Here is a 17,541-nt window from a genome sequence, read left to right as displayed (position 1 = left end):
CTAGTTATCTTAAATCTTAAATTCTTTTTTTGAACAAATTGTACTATACAATATACATCTATAGAGGAAAGGAGTTAATTCGGTGTTTGTTCATTTGAACTGAAAGTGAAGCTAGGAGAACAACCCCCTTCTCGTATTGTGAAAACTGCATTCTCTTGTGTATGATAAAAAGGAAGTGCAGAATGCATAGGGACAATGACTCGCCTCTCCCCAGCTCAAATGGTTAAGTGTGCATCGGAAAGGAATTTGTTGGCTGGGCGTCATGGCTCACGCCTGTAATCCCAGCACTTTGGGAGGCCAATGTGGTGTATCCCCTGAGGTCAGGAGTTCAAGACCAGCCTGGCCAACCTGGTGAAACCCCATCTCTACTAAAAATACAAAAATTGGCTGGGCATGGTGGCAGGTACCTGTAATCCCAGCTACTCGGGAGGCTGAGGTGGGAGAATCATTTGAACCCAGGAGGTGGAGGTTGCAGTGAGCCCATACACTCCAGTCTGGGTGACGAGCAAAACTCCATCTCAAAAAAAAAAAAAAGGAAATTTGTTGTTGTCAGGGCAGCTGCTGTTGTCCAGCCAGAAGAGACACTTGAAGATTCTTGAAGGAGCCAGCTTACTTTTTAAAATGTAAAAATCTTAATTCTAAAACTGAAGTTAGTTGGCAAGGAAGCATTGAAGTTTTAGGTATTCTATCAAACAGTATCAAATGACTATATTCTAGTGAGGAAAATAGCACCCAAATTTATATAATGATTTCCTCTAATGAAGGTACTGTTTGAATATGCTACACTTGCATGAGTCTAAAGAATGCCCACAATTTTTTTTTTTTTTTTGAGACGGAGTCTTGCTCTGTCACCCGGGCTGGAGTGCAGTGGCCAGATCTCAGCTCACTGCAAGCTCCGCCTCCCGGGTTCACGCCATTCTCCTGCCTCAGCCTCCCGAGTAGCTGGGACTACAGGCGCCGCCACCTTGCCTGGCTAGTTTTTTTGTATTTTTAGTAGAGACGGGGTTTCACTGTGTTAGCCAGGATGGTCTCGATCTCCTGACCTCGTGATCCGCCCGTCTCGGCCTCCCAAAGTGCTGGGATTACAGGCTTGAGCCACCGCACCCGGCCAGAATGCTCCCAATTAGGTACAAAAATAGCAAAATATGGAAACATAAATTTAGTGGTTGTTCGCTGCTGTTTTCCCACCACCTCAGGTAATGCTGGAAATACAGCAGGCCTTCAGTCATTTTTTTTAATTGACCGATTCAATGAGTGATTCTGTTCCATGATTCCCACGTCTTGTTCCACACTAAGTTCTTACCACTGCTGCAGAGGATATAGTCATAGGCCCTCCTGGTTATCCTAGAGTCGACAGGCAGTATAGCTTAACAGAAAGAGTGTTGGTGTTGTGTAGAACTGGATTCAAATTCAGATTCTGCCACCCTAACCGTTGCCCACCTATAAAATGAGGGCTAGCACATACATCTCAAGGATTAAATGAGGTAATCTGAGAAAGCGTCGGGCATAGTGCCTGGAATATAGTACATATTTAATAAATGCTTGTAACTATGAGCAAGTGTAAAAGTAGAGTGATGATCCTAATGATGATGGAAAAGACATAGGTCAGTCAGTGATCACCAAGTAAAAAGCAAACCGAGACAATGAAGTTACTTTACTGGTGTGATTGCTCTGTAAATGTGGCTGGTTAAGGCTGACAACTGATTGTTTCCCAGTATCAGATGATCTAGGCCAAAATACTTAATATCTAGCAGTCAGTGTGTGGTTAGACACATTTCTGCACATAAAGACTCAGAAACAGATTCAGAAAAAGCAAAATAGATAAAATAAGGCTCACAGAAGAGTAAATGAGCTATGTGTTGATATGCTTTAGTGGGCTTGGCAAGACTGAATAAGGAGGTAAGCTGGAGGATAGATCATAGGCAATCTATGCCTCTAACCCAGAAATTGTGTTCCTAGGAATTTGTTTTAAGGAAATATTACAGATATGCACAAAAGTGTAACTATAAGGGTATTTGTCATTATAGTATTTAAAAGAGAAAATATATAAATGATCAAAATATTCAACAGTAGGGGATTGTGATACATATATATATAAAATGGGATACTGATGCAAGCATTCAGTGAAAAAAGTAGATTACCAAACCATACGATCCTCATTTATTTTACTTTATTTTATATATTTATTTATTTGGGACAGAGTCTCACTCTGTGGCCCAGGCTGGAGTGCGGTGGCACAATCTTGGCTCACTACAAGCTCCACCTCCTGGGTTCATGCCATTCTCCTGCCTCAGCCTCCCATGTAGCTGGGACTACAGGCCCCCGCCACCACGCCCGGCTACTTTTTTTTGTACTTTTAGTAGAGACGGGGTTTCACCACGTTCGCCAGGATGGTCTCGATCTCCTGACCTAGTGATCCGCCCGCCTTGGCCTCCCAAAGTGCTGGGATTACAGGCGTGAGCCACTGCACCCAGCTGATCCTCATTTATTTTAAAAAGTGAGATCACACAGAAAAAAAATAAGAAAGATCAAAAATGTTGGTAAAAATAACTAAAGGATAAAAATATAGGGAAAAAGGTAGCCAAGGGATAGATATCGTTACTCATTTTCTTTTTGCAACTTTATTAAGGTGTAATTTGTGTGCAATAAACTGCACATATTTAAAATATATAACTTGACTAGTTTTGACAAATATATACACCCATGAAACTGCCAGTTATAATTTTGAACATTTTCATGATCCTCCAAAGTTTCCTTGTGTCCTTTTGCAATACACATACACACACACACACACACACACACACACACACAGAGTACGCAGGCAACCATTGATCTGCTGTTACAATACATTAGTTTACATCTTTTAGAGTTGTACGTAACTGAAATCACACAGTATGTACTCCTTTGCGTCGGGCTTCTTTGACTCAGCATAATGATTTGAGATTCATCCATGCTGTTACATGTACTAGTAACACATTTGTATTACTGAGTAGTATACAATTGCATGAATGTGTCACATTTTTGTACCTATTCACCTATTAGTAGACATTTGGGTTATTTCCCAAATTGCAACCCACATTTGGCTATTACAAAGAAAGCTGCCATTAACTTTTGTGTACAAATCTTGGTGTGGACATGTATTATCTCTTGGGTGAATATCCAGGAATGAAATGGCTATGTTGAATAATAGATATATTTTTAACTTTATAAGAAGCCATCAAACTGTTGGTCCAAGGTGGTTGTACCATTTTACATTCCCAGCAGCCATAACTGGTGGGAATATGATTCATTCTCAAAAGATGATCTGAAGTTTCAAAAGTAAATACGTTATTGAAACATGTAATATGATGGTGGTAATTAGCCAATAAGATAATACCTTACTCATAGGGTTGGTTGTGAGGATTACATGCACTAATGCATAAAAAGCATTTAAGCACAGAGGAAGTACTCAGTATTCATTAGCAGTTTTATCATCATTCTGTAAATGTAACTTCTTTGGTTGTTAACAGTAGTACATTAGTGACTAATTTTGATAGACTAAAAATAAAGATAAACAGGCTAGACTTTAAAAAACAGAGTCGTATATTGTACAAAAAACATTCACATTCATAAAAATACCCTGAAACAAAATACAAATTTATTTTTTTCTTTCTAGTAGAGGGGGCAGTGATTACCTGGCATTGTTGTAAAACAGAAGTTAAGCTTGCCATTATTGTGGTTATAATTTTTAATATAATTTTTGCAGTTATCGCTCAGTAACTTTTTATTATATACTATTTAATTATGAGTGTCAAGGTCTGAAAAATACATGATCAATTCAGGATTGGTTATAACTTTTTAAAGAAAGATATTTACATTGACTTGTTCTTACTTAAAATGTGTTTGTTATACAGACACGTCACCTTCGCTTTGGGATGTGGAATTTGCTAAGCAGGTAGCCACAGTAAGTGAACAACCCCTTCAGAATGGGTTTGAAGAGCTGATCCAGTGGACCAAGGGGACCAAGAGGGGAAACAGTGGGAGTTCCCAATTAACAATGAAGCAGGTAAGTGTTAATTTCAGGGGGTTATAAAATTTATTGATTGAAATTATTTCTGCCAGATATTCACTTTCAGAGTGTGGATACTTACATGAATTTCAAAACACTTTGTAGATATCTGCATGGTGTCCTAAAATAAATCTGACAAGGTTTTTTGAAAAAGATGTTAGAATTTCACTTAGTTTTAGATGCTCGATAAGGAAAATGAAGAAGTAAAACTATATGGCAAAAATGCATCATGAATTTCTGTGACATAAAAGGACTGAGAACTGCAAATGATTGCAATTTTCTAATCGCTCAACAGGATATTACTTGGTGGATCTTCTATATATTAAATAAGGGGTATGAGATTATACTTCAATTTTGGAGAACATTACAATTCTTAAAGTCTCACGCTAGTGTCCTTTAGTCATAAAACCATTGCATTAATGAGGTGCAGGGAACTTGTATGAGCTACTCAAAGCAAAAACATTAGTAGGCTTTTGAAATCTTTGCCCGCATAATATAGATGCTTTGAACTGGCAACAGAATATCATCTACTGGTTAGTTTTTGGAGATGTTACCTCTTCCTAAATCAAAAGGAAAACAGTATTACTATGCTATTTATTTTTTATGAAACCCACGTTGTCATCAGTTAAACATTTTAATTGAATTTATAGAAGTATTTTGAATTAGGAAAGATTGATGTACTTTTAGGGTAAGATTAGCTAGAAGTTGGAAGAGGCTGAATAAGTCTTAGGAAAATGTAGTCCTTATTTTACCCTTCATAATGTTGTGGTATCATTGTAATAGCTTAATTTTTGATCATCTTTAATTTGCTGGATTGATAGGTGGAACAGAAGCTTAAATATCAGAAATATTTAATCTTACATGTCAATAATATAATTAATATAAAGTTGCTTTTTATAGGAAAACTTTAGAGACTTACAGATTCTTTTAGCAAATTCTTAATATTTCATATATTCATATTTTTGTTTTTGTTTTTTGAGATGAATTCTCTCTCTGTCTCACAGACTGGAGTTCAGTGGCATGATCTCGGCTCACTGCAACCTCTGCCTCCTGGGTTCAAGCAATTCTCATCCCCCAGCTGAGTAGCTGGGATTACAGGCGTGCATCACCACACCCAGCTAATTTTTGTATTTTTAGTAGAGAAGGGGTTTCACAGTGTTGGCCAGGCTGGTCTCAAACTCCTGACCTCAGGTAATCCGCCTGCCTTGGCCTCCCAAAGTGCTGAGATTATAGGTGTGAACCACCATACCTGGCCTGTATATTCATATTGTACCTGCAATAATATGGCTTCCTGTGTTTCATGTATTACATAATGTATGTATTGCTTAAAGTATGGTTTCTGTGTTCTGGAAGGTATCACGGTAAGGTAAAAAGACCAATGCATTTTTTTTTTTTTTTTTTTTTTGAGGCGGAGTCTCGCTCTGTCGCCCGGGCTGGAGTACAGTGGCCGGATCTCAGCTCACTGCAAGCTCTGCCTCCCGGGTTGACGCCATTCTCCTGCCTCAGCCTCCCGAGTAGCTGGGACTACAGGCGCCCACCACCTCGCCCGGCTAGTTTTTGTATTTTTAGTAGAGACGGGGTTTCACCATGTTAGCCAGGATGGTCTCGATTTCCTGACCTCGTGATCCGCCTGTCTCGGCCTCCCAAAGTGCTGGGATTACAGGCTTGAGCCACTGCGCCCGGCGACCAATGCATTTTTAAGTTGTACCAATCTGAGTACCAGCTCTGTCCATTATTGGCCATTTGCCTTTAAGGATGTTATTTAAGCTCCTGGGCCTCAGTTTCCTCTTCTGCAAAATAATATCTGATATTAAGGAAAGATTTGGTCTACTCTTACAACATGTTTGGATTTCATTCTTTGAAGAAACTTGGATGTTCCAAGTCCTCATGGTTAAAAACTTGATTTGAAAACCCAGTATTAGGCCAGGCACGGTGGCTTGCTTATGCCTGTCATCCTAGTTACTTGGGAGGCTGAGGCAGGAGAATCACTTGAACCCGGGAGGCAGAGGTTGCGGCCAAGATTACACCACTGGACTCCAGCCAGGGTGACAGAGTGAAACTCTGTCTCAAGAAAAAAATTAATTAATTAATTAATTAAAAAGGAAGAAAGAAAAAATAACAGTATTGAGGTATAATAATGTGACTTTATTCAGGAGAGTGAGTGAAGCATAGTGGTTAGAAGTTCAAGATCCTGAGTGAGTTACAGAATTGATCTCTCCAAGCCTCACTTCCTTCATCTCTAACATGATGGGAATAATAATAATAGGACTCATTACATGAGGTTGGTGTGAGGAGTAAGTCAGGTTAACAAGGAAAGCATCATCCGTCATCATCCCTGTTTCTACAGCAACGACATTGTGAAGGGGTTTGCTTCTGTAACTATTTTCTGTTGTACACTGTAACATTTTATTTTAAAAAATTTTACCTTGTACTGTAACATTTTACATCTTAGAATATTAACAAGGAGAGAATGTATTATCTGGGAACCACCAAATAGGGTGCTCGGAAAGCACCAATTCCCGGCATATTGTCATCAGCAGTGAGACACTTAAGTGCATCCAAATTGTAAGTGATCAAACGCCAGTGGAATTTATCTTAAACTTGACCTGGTTTCTGAGAAAATTTAATTTCTAAGACAGGAGAGAAACATCTTTTTTTCGGTCAGGTTGAGGAGATAAACGTGACCGTTATCCACATGACACTGTGCATATTATCGATGTGTCAGTGTTGGAAAAGGAGGTAGCGGGTAACTCATTTGCAGCTCCTTAAGGCAATTGTTACCTGAAGTAAAAACAGGAAAGGACTGTGGAAACTCTCACTTTGATCACTGTCCTGGGTACACACTTAGAAACTTGTGGCCGGGCGCGGTGGCTCAAGCCTGTCATCCCAGCACTTTGGGAGGCCGAGACGGGCGGATCACGAGGTCAGGAGATCGAGACCATCCTGGCTAATACGGTGAAACCCCATCTCTACTAAAAAATACAAAAAACGAGCCGGGCGACGAGGCAGGCGCCTGTAGTCCCAGCTACGCGGGAGGCTGAGGCAGGAGAATGGCGTGAACCTGGGAGGCGGAGCTTGCAGTGAGCTGAGAGCCGGCCACTGCACTCCAGCCCGGGCGACACAGCAAGACTCCGTCTCAAAAAAAAAAAAAAAAAAGAAACTTGTACTTTCAGAAACTGGCATTGTAACCTGCATCCTCAACAATTCAATAACTTTCTTTAATATTTCTTTTTTTTTTTTTTATACTTTAAGTTCTAGGGTACATGTGCATGACGTTTATATCATGTATAACTCCCCAATGCAATCCCTCCCTCCTCCCCCCTCCCCTTGATAGGCGCCAGTGTGTGATGTTCCCCTTCCCGAGTCCAAGTGATCTCATTGTTCATTTCCCACCTATGAGTGAGAACATGCAGTGTTTGGTTTTCTCTTGTGATAGTTTGCTAAGAATGATGGTTTCCAGCTGCATCCATGTCCCTACAAAGGACGCAAACTCATCCTTTTTAATGGCTGCATAGTATTCCATGGTGTATATGTGCCACATTTTCTTAATCCAGTCTGGTCACAGATGGACATTTGGGTTGATTCCAAGTCTTTGCTATTGTGAATAGTGCCGCAGTAAACATACCTGTGCATGTGTCTTTGTAGTAGAGTAATTTATAATCCTTTGGGTATATACCCAGTAGTGGGATGGCTGGGTCATATGGTACATCTAGTTCTAGATCTTTGAGGAATCGCCATACTGTTTTCCATAATGGTTGCACTAGTTTACAATCCCACCAACAGTGTAAAAGTGTTCCTATTTCTCCACATCCTCTCCAACACCTGTTGTTTCCTGACTTCTTAATGATTGCCATCCTAACTGGTGTGAGATGGTATCTCATTGTGGTTTTGATTTGCATTTCTCTGATGGCGAGTGATGATGAGCATTTTTTCATGTGTCTGTTGGCTGTATGGATGTCTTCTTTTGAGAAATGTCTGTTCATATCCTTTCCCCACTTTTTGATGGGGTTGTTTGTTTTTTTCTTGTATATTTGTTTGAGTTCTTTGTAGATTCTGGATATTAGCCCTTTGTCAGATGAGTAGGTTGCAAAAATTTTCTCCCATTCTGTAGGTTGCCTGTTCACTCTGATGGTAGTTTCTTTAGCTGTGCAAAAGCTCTTTAGTTTAATTAGATCCCATGTGTCAATTTTTGCTTTTGCTGCCGTTGCTTTCGGTGTTTTAGACATGAAGTCCTTGCCCATGCCTATGTCCTGAATGGTACTACCTAGATTTTCTTCTAGGGTTTTTATGGTATTAGGTCTAAGATTTAAGTCTCTAATCCATCTTGAATTAATTTTCGTATAAGGGGTAAGGAAAGGATCCAGTTTCAGCTTTCTACTTATGGCTAGCCAATTTTCCCAGCACCATTTATTAAATAGGGAATCCTTTCCCCATTTCTTGTTTCTCTCAGGTTTGTCAAAGATCAGATGGCTGTAGATGTGTGGTATTATTTCTGAGGACTCTGTTCTGTTCCATTGGTCTATATCTCTGTTGTGGTACCAGTACCATGCTGTTTTGGTTACTGTAGCCTTGTAGTATAGTTTGAAGTCAGGTAGCGTGACGCCTCCAGCTTTGTCCTTTTGACTTAGGATTGTCTTGGCAATGCGGGCTCTTTTTTGGTTCCATATGAACTTTAAAGCCGTTTTTTCCAATTCTGTGAAGAAAGTCATTGGTAGCTTGATGGGGATGGCATTGAATCTATAAATCACCTTGGGCAGTATGGCCATTTTCACGATATTGATTCTTCCTATCCATGAGCATGGTATGTTTTTCCGTTTGTTTGTGTCCTCTTTGATTTCACTGAGCAGTGGTTTGTAGTTCTCCTTGAAGAGGTCCTTTACATCCCTTGTAAGCTGGATTCCTAGGTATTTTATTCTCTTTGAAGCAGTTGTGAATGGTCTTTAATATTTCTTATAGTTAAATGTTGAGATTAATGAAATACATTTCTTTCCCCACTAATACTTAGCTTTATATGAAGATTTACTTGGATGTTTCTGGGGAAAGATGTTTTGTTTTGTTTTTAGTAGCTCACTGGGTCAGTGTTGGAACATAATACTGAAAATGACAAAATGACATGTAATGTGTTTACAGTTTAATGCGCACTATGGTGTTTTTCCATTATATAAAAATTAAGGTTTATTGTTTTGCCACTTACTGCGTATAAATTATTTTTCCAACTTAGAATAGCTTTCTGTTTCTGTTTTAAGAATTTGTTAGTCCCTTCTCTTGTGCTTTGCCTGCACAGAGATTTACAAGCGCTATTAGATGGAATTGTTCTCACTTAGATTTGGTACTAGGTTTATATGTTGGATTGTCAATGACATCGTTTTTATTTTAGCTTCTACTTTGATTTTAACTAAATTTAATCACATTTATGCCTATCCAGTAACAGTGTTTCTAAGGCTGGTTTTTATGGGGGGGCGGATTTGTGAGGGGGAGTGTTGGCTTCTTTAATACACCATAACAGCATGATCCATGAAAGAAGACAGTGGTAAGTTGAACTATATTTAAAATAAGACGCCTGCACTGTGAAAGATACTGTTACAAAATAAAAAGACGCCAGGCGCGGTGGCTCAGGCCTGTAATCCCAGCACTTTGGGAGGCCGAGGTGGGCGGATCACCTGAGGTCAGGAGTTCGAGACCAGCCTCAACATGGAGAAACCCTGTCTCTACTAAAAATACAAAATTAGCTGGGCGTTAGCCGGGCATGGTGGTGCATGCCTGTAATCCCAGCTACTGGGAAGGTGCTACTTGGGAGACTGAGGCAGGAGAATTGCTTGAACCTGGGAGGCAGAGGTTGCGGTGAGCCGAGATTGCGCCATTACACTCCAGGCTGGGCAACAAGAGTGAAACTCCGTCTCAAAAAAATAAAATAAATAAAATAAAATAAAAATAAAAAGACAAGCCACAGAGTAGGAGAAAATATTTGCAAAACACCTATCTGTGATAAAGGATAGGTATACAAAAATATATATTAAACATTATTGCCCAGGTTTGGTGGCTCATGCCTGTAATCCCAGCACATTGGGAGGCTAAGGCGGGTGGATCACCTGAGGTCAGGAGTTCAAGACTAGCCTGGCCAACACGGTGAAACCTCGTCTTTACTGAAAATACAAAAATTAGCCAGGCATGGTGGTGGATGACTGTAATCCCAGCTACTCGGGAGGTTGAGGCAGGAGAATGCTTGAACCCGGGAGGTGGAGATTGCAGTGAGCCAAGATTGCACCATTGTACTCCAGCCTGGGCAACAAGAGTGAAACTGTCTCAAAATAAATAAATAAATAAAATAAATAAAAATAAAAAATCTTAAAACTCTACAATGAGAAATGAAAAACTCAATTATAAAATGGCAAAATATGACTGGGTGCAGTGGCTCATGCCTATAATCCCAGCCCTTTGGGAGGCTGAGGCAGGCAGATCACTTGAGGTTAGGAGTTTAAGACCAGCCTGGCCAACACAGTGAAACCCTGTCTCCACTAAAAATACAAAAATTAGCCAGGCGTGGTGGTACACACCTGTAATTCCAGGTACTCAGGAGGATGAGGCATGAGAATCTCTTGAACCTAGAACAGGGAGGTTGCAGTGCACTGAGATCTCGTCACTGCACTCCAGCCTGGGTGAAGGAGCAAGACTCTGTCTCAATAAAATAAAGTAAAATAAAGTAAATAACATGGGCTGGTGCGGTGGCTTATGCCTGTAATTCCAGCATTTTGGAAGGCCGAGGTGGGCGGATCACCTGAGGTCAGGAGTTTGAGACCAGCCTGGCCAACATGGTGAAGCCCCATCTCTACTAAAAACAAAAATTAGCTGCGCGTAGCGTCACATGTCTGTAATCCCAGCTACATGGGAGGCTAAGGCAGGAGAATTGCTTGAACGCAGAAGGTGGAGGTTGCATTGAGCTGAGATTGCGCCGCTGCACTCCATCCTGGATGACAGAGCTGAGACTTCGTCTCAAAAACATAAATAAATAAAAATAAAAATGGTAAAATATCTGTTCAGATGCCTTACCAAAGAACATATAAGGATGCCATATGAAAACATCATATGTTGTTAGGGAATTGGAAATCATTTTTTTTCAAATAGCTAAATGTTCACTTTGAATTTATGTCTGCTTTTTAAAACTCTTATTTGTGTCTCTAATTTTTGTTTTCTTCCTATTTTTTTAATTTCCAACTTTTAGGTTCGGGGTACACGTGCAAGTTTGTTACTTGGGTAAATTGAGCGTCATGGGGGTTTGGCTTAAGGCTAATTTTGTCACCAGGTGATCAGCATAATACCTGATAGGCAGTTTCCCAGCCTTCATTCTCCTCCCACCCTCCACCCTCAGATAGGCTCCAGTGCCTGTTGTTCCCTTCTTTGTGTCTGCATATACCCAGTGTTTAGCTCCCACTTAGCAGTGAGGACCTGCAGTATTTGGTTTTCTGTTTCTGCATTAATTCACTTAGGATAATGGCCTCCACCTCCATCCATGTTGCAGCAAAGGCCATGATCTCATTATTTTTGTAGCTGCATAGTATTCCATGGTGTATATGTTCCCCCCTTTTCTTTATCCAGTCCACCATTCATGGGCACCTAGGTTGATTCTATGTCTTTGCTATTGTGAATAGTGCTGCAGTGAACATACATATGCATGTATCTTTATGATAGACTAATTTATATTCATGTGGGCATATACCCAGTAATGGGATTGCTGGGTCGAATGGTAGTTCTGTTTTAAGTTCTTTGAGAAATCTCCAGATCACTTTCCACAGTGGTGGAACTAATTTACATTTCCACCAACAGTGTGTAAGCATTCCCCTTCCTCTGCAACCTCACCAGCATCTGTCGTTTTCGATTTTTTAATAATAGTCATTCAGACTGGTGTGAGGTGGTGTCTCATTGTGGTTTTGATTTGCATTTCCCGAATAATTCATGACATTGAGCATTTTTTATATGTTTGCTGACCATGTGTATATCTTCTTTTGAGAAGTGTCTGTTCATGTCCTTTGCCCATTTTTTAATAGGGTTGATTGTTTTTTGCTTCTTCAGTTGTTTGAGTTATAGATTCTGGATATTAGACCTTTGTTGGATGAATAGTTTGCAGTTATTTTCTCTCGTTCTCTAGGTTGTCTGTTTATTGAAATTTCTTTTGTTGTGCAGAAGCTCATTAGTTTTATTAGATCGCACTTGTCAATTTTTATTTTTTGTTACAGCTGCTTTTTTTTTTTTAGACAGTGTTCAGTCTTGTTGTGGAGGGGAGTGCAGTGGGGCGATCTCAGCTCACTGCAGCCTCTGCCTCCCAGGCTTAAGTGATTCTCCTGCCTCAGTCTCCCAAGTAGCTGGGATACAGGCACCCGCCGCCATGCCCAGCTAATTTTTTTGTATTTTTCATATAGACAGGGTTTTGCCATTTTGCTGCTGAGGTGGGCAGATCACCTGAGGTCAGGAGTTTGAGATCAGCCTGGCCAACGTGGTGAAACCTTGTCTCTACTAAAAATTAGAAAAATTAGCCGAGTGTGGTGGCACACTCCTGTAGTCCCAGCTACTTGGGAGGCGGGATAATTGCTGGAACCCAGAAGGTGGAGGTTGCAATAAGCTGAGATTGCACCACTGCACTCCAACCTGGGTGACAGAGCGAGACTCTGTCTTAATTTAAAAAAAAAAAAGACTGAAAATCAATGAAGTAAGCTTATAATCCTAAGATATGAGAAAAGGAATAAGTGGTGTTTTTGTTTTGTTTGTTTTGTTTTGAGACAGAGCCTTGCACAGGCTAGAGTACAGTGGCACATAGCTCAGTGCCGCCTTGACCTCCTGGGCTCAAGTGATCCTCCCACTGCAGCCTCCCATGTAGCTGGGACCACAGGCTCACACTACCATGCCTAGCTAATATTTTTATTTGTAGAGACAGGGTCTCACCATGTTGTCCAGACTGGTCTTGAACTCCTGGGCTCAAGCTGTTCTCCTGCTCAGCCCCCCAAAGTGTTGGGATTACAGGCATGAGCCACCATGCCTGGCCTACATGAAATACATGCTTATTTGGTTTTGATTTTTACACTTTGAGGCCAAGATGAACCCCCATGACCCCCCAAAAAGGAATATCCTACTAGCCTCACATTATAAATGGAATATTTACACAATATAAACAGAGAAAACTGAGATAGGGTGATTAGGAGATTTAATAAGTCAGAGTAAATCTTAAAGGGAAATTGAATGAAATGTCTAAGGTAAAGGCAGAAATTAATAGAAATAGTATAGTAAGATCCATAAAGTCGAACACTAATTCATTTTTAAAAGACTAATAAATTTCTATCCAGATTTATTTTTTTAAAAAGCTGGGTGCAGTTGCTCACGTCCATAATCCCAGTGACTTGGGAGGGAAATGGAAGGATTGCCTAAGCCCAGGAGCTGGAGGCCGCAGTGAGCTATGATCATGCCACTGTACCCCATCCTGAGTGATAGAGCAAGACCCGTATCTAAAAAAATATTTAAAATGTGAATAACTATTGATGTTGTAAAGATTAAGACATTTATTTTTAAAGAAGCTATTATGAACAATTTCATGGCAGCAAATTTGAAAATTTCATGGGCAAATTACTCAAAACTATGTTATCAAAATAATTTTAAAGGAAAAACTGAATAATCATTAAAGAAATTTGATTGGTATTTTAAAATTTTCCCGGAAAACAAACCCTAAACTCAGAGAAGTTTTCACGAATGTTCTACTGAACATTCAGGAAAAAAATAAGTCCAATCTTATATAAATTATTCCAAAACATAGACAAAGAGGAAGCACTCCTCAATTCATCTCAATCCTGAAGACAAATTTGAAAAATCCAAAGCAAGGTAGTACAGCAAATTCAGCAATGACTAGAAATCATTATCAGGCTGAGTTTATTCCACAGTGTCAGGGCAATTTAACAATGGAGGAAAAAGATCACACATTATCTCAAAAGATGCAGAAAAAAAAAGTTTGGTAACCGTTGGCAGCCGTTTATAATTTAAAAATATATACATTTTAGAAAACTTGAAGTAGAAGATAACTTTTTTAACCTGATAAGTGGCATTTACCAAAAGCCTACAGCAAATGCCTTACTTTATGCTGAATTACTAAATGAAAAGATTATAAATAAGAGCAGGATAATCACTCTCACGATTTCAGCATTGTACCGGGGGTCTAGTCTATGCAGTATAGCAAGAAAACAAGTGATTAGATTGGAAATCCACCCTCTAGTAACCCCAAGTAAGTCACAGCCTCTCTTTGAGTGTGGATGACACCTGAGACTTGCTCTCAACAATAGAATATGGCTGAGGTGATGGGGGTAGTCACTCCTCTGATTGGTTCATGTTATATGGCAAAAGTAATGGAATAGTGACTCTTGTGATTATGTTATGTTATAGAGACTCCTTGTTAGCAGACTAGAGTGTGCTATCATGTTGTAAGAAGGCCTGTGAATTAGCCACCTGGCAAGAAATCTTGGGGACCACTAGGAGCTGATGGAAAACCCCAGCTGACAGCCAGAACAAATTGTGAAACTTCTGTGTTACAACAATGCCAGGTCATCACTGCCCCCTACTGGAAAGAAAAAAATAAATTTGTCTTTTTTTTCCAGGGTATTTTTATGAATGTGAATGTTTTTTGTACAATATTTATAGGAATTTAATACCTTTCTGAAATTTGCTAGGTAAGTGGTGCAGCCAACACTTAAACCCTAGATCAGCAAACTCCAACAGTGAAGTACTTTCCTTGGTATATCCCCAGGATGGCTTTTAAGAATAATTGTGTGGATAATCTGGAGTAAAAGGAACAGGAATGTCTTCATTTAGGTTCAGCGAGATGCGCTGCCCCGATGACCACAAATGCAGGAATGTTGGATGGTGATTAATATGTAGATGAGAAATCATTAAAGACTGGAATCGCCATGTGAGTTTCTGGGGCTACTTCAGCAGGGCTTTTTGGAGCTGGTTGAGGGGTCAAAAATTAAAGTCAGAAAGCTCAGTGGAGCAGGTGTCATAGTGACCACAGAGAAACAAAGTTTCCAAATGAGATGCTAAGTGAGAAAGAGCAAAGGAGGAGAGACGTAATGTTCCCAGGATCACAATGGGCATAAGGAGAATTGTTCTTTTAGACTCTGGGTGAGCTTGTAGCAATCCAAGGATTGGTGATTTAGGCCGCTGAATTCTGGCTCTGAGTACATCTCTTATCCCTGAACCTTCACCAAGAGGGATCAGGAGAAGAAAGGGGAGGAAGGGAGTCAGGTGTGCCACGTATCTGCTACTGAAAAATGCCTAGATGGGAAAGGAGTTTGAATGTTGTCCTGAAATGAAGTTTCTGAGTTAGATGGGCTGGATTTTACCATGTGTTCACTGTTATTACTGTGTACAATCAAGAGATTTAACTGAGATGAAGATCTAGTTAGCTTTCTGCGATATTGAAAACTAAGAACCCGGCTGGGCATGGTGGCTCATGCCTGTAATCTCAGCACTTTGGGAGGCTGAGGCGGACAGACCACCTGAGGTCAGGAGTTTGAGACCAGCCTGGCTAACGTAGTGAAACTCTGTCTCTCTTATCAGTGAGAACCAAACCTGAGTCTGCAGGCTTAGGGCAGGGGCCCAGACAAGGAGAGGGGCTCTTCTCTTTGAGACTTGTCATCTAGAACTCATTTTCACTGGAAGCCAGAGCCTAAATGAGCCTATCAGTTGCCTTGGGTTACAAGAACAAGTTTTCGTTAATTAATTAATTAATTAATTAATTTGAGACAGATTCTTGCTGTGTCGCCCAGGGGCTGGAGTACAGTGGCATGATCTCGGCTCACTGCAACCTCTGCCTCTGGGTTCAAGTGATTCTCCTGCCTCAGCCTCCCGAGTAGCTGGGACTATAGGCATGTGCCACCACACCCGGCTAATTTTTTTATTTTTAGTAGAGACGGGGGTTTGCCATGTTGGCCAGGCTGGTCTTGAACTCCTGACCTGAGGTGATCCGCCCACCTTGGCCTCCCAAAGTGCTGGGATTACAGCCGTGAGCCATCGCGCCCGGCCAAGTCTGAGCTTTTCATGGGGAAGCCAAGTAGCAGTTCAGGGACTTGTGGCCACCAACCGTCTCTGAGGTTCAAGATCTGTTCTTTCTATTGGGGACTGAGATGGGCGGATAACCATGCAAACTTAAGGAGGAGTCAGCAATGATTCGGCATGGGAGGAAGTTTGAGCCAGCAAGAACTGGAGGAGTAATTTCCCTCTGTGGGGATTCCTGCTCTACCTACTTACTATAAGAGCAAAGTGGTTGTGATTTAAACAGTCTTGTCTATACCTGTTATGTTATAAGGATGTGTTCATGGCCCTAACTGCTAAGAGCGAGTTGTTCTTACAAATAAAATAAAAATTAGTAAATTTATACACACACTATTTGTTATGCAGATCCTAAGAGTGATGTTCCAAAAAACAAATTTTGGAAGTAAATAAGTATATAAATTGGCTTTTTTTTGAGATGGAGTTGCGCTCTTATTGCCCAAGCTGGAGTGCAGTGATGCAGTCTTGGCTCACTGCAATCTCCGCCTCTTGGGTTCAAGCGATTCTCCTGCCTAAACCTCCTCAGTAGCTGGGATTACAGGTGTCCATCACCATGCCCAGCTAATTTTTTGTATTTTTTTTTTTTTTTTTTTTTTTTGAGACGGAGTCTTGCTCTGCCACCCAGGCCGGAGTGCAGTGGCCGGATCTCAGCTCACTGCAAGCTCCGCCTCCCGGGTTTACGCCATTCTCCTGCCTCAGCCTCCCGAGTAGCTGGGACTATAGGCGCCCGCCCTGTCGCCCGGCTAGTTTGTTTTTTTTTTTTGTATTTTTAAGTAGAGACAGGGTTTCACCGTATTAGCCAGGATGGTCTCGATCTCCTGACCTCGTGATCCGCCCGTCTCGGCCTCCCAAAGTGCTGGGATTACAGGCTTGAGCCACCGCGCCCGGCCATTTTTTTTTTTTTTTTAAAGTAGAGAAGGGGTTTCACCACATAGTCTAGGCTGTTCTCGAACTCCTGACCTCAGGTAATCCACCTCCTCAGCCTCCCAAAGTGCTGAGATTATAGGCGTGAGCCGCTGCACCTGGCCAAGAAAGATACTTTGGACAGTGCCAAAGTTGAGGATTTGGCTTGTGGTTTACTGCAGTTGCGACACTGTAGTTTCCACACTGGGGCCTTAGCACAGTCTTATCTGGTCTTGAAAGCCCAGTCAGTGCCTTGGAAACATCAGGACAGGTCAGAAGGACAGTAAGTCCTTGAGGCGTCAGCCTCTGCTCCTCCCCACGGATTGCGGGGTGAGTGTTCCAGGCTCTCTGCAGGACCATGTCCAGGATGTGGACACCAAGTGCTGCTAGGGCTGCTTCCGGAAGAGCTGATCCCAGCCATGAAACTGCCCTGATGCCTTCATCCTGTGTCAGCCTCATGAGTAGCCAGTAACTGGGACCACAGGCGCACACACCACACCTGCCTAATT

At 41.1% G+C, this 17,541-nt stretch overlaps 1 protein-coding gene across 1 annotated transcript in view; it reads left to right on the top strand.

Moving 5' to 3' along the window:
* The window catches only part of TPTE2 (transmembrane phosphoinositide 3-phosphatase and tensin homolog 2), a 126,150-nt gene that overhangs the window by 3,107 nt on the left and 105,502 nt on the right, over nucleotides 1–17,541 (top strand). The window contains 2 exon segments of the mRNA XM_033197146.1: nucleotides 3,894–4,045; nucleotides 14,465–14,622. The gene's annotated coding sequence lies outside the window, so the exon portion shown is untranslated.

Source organism: Trachypithecus francoisi, unplaced genomic scaffold (genome assembly GCF_009764315.1).
Source record: "Trachypithecus francoisi isolate TF-2019V2 unplaced genomic scaffold, Tfra_2.0 Contig01676, whole genome shotgun sequence".
Lineage (NCBI taxonomy): Eukaryota > Metazoa > Chordata > Mammalia > Primates > Cercopithecidae > Trachypithecus > Trachypithecus francoisi.
Note: the sequence above shows the minus strand (reverse complement) of the source record. Positions and strands in the feature narration are given on the sequence as shown.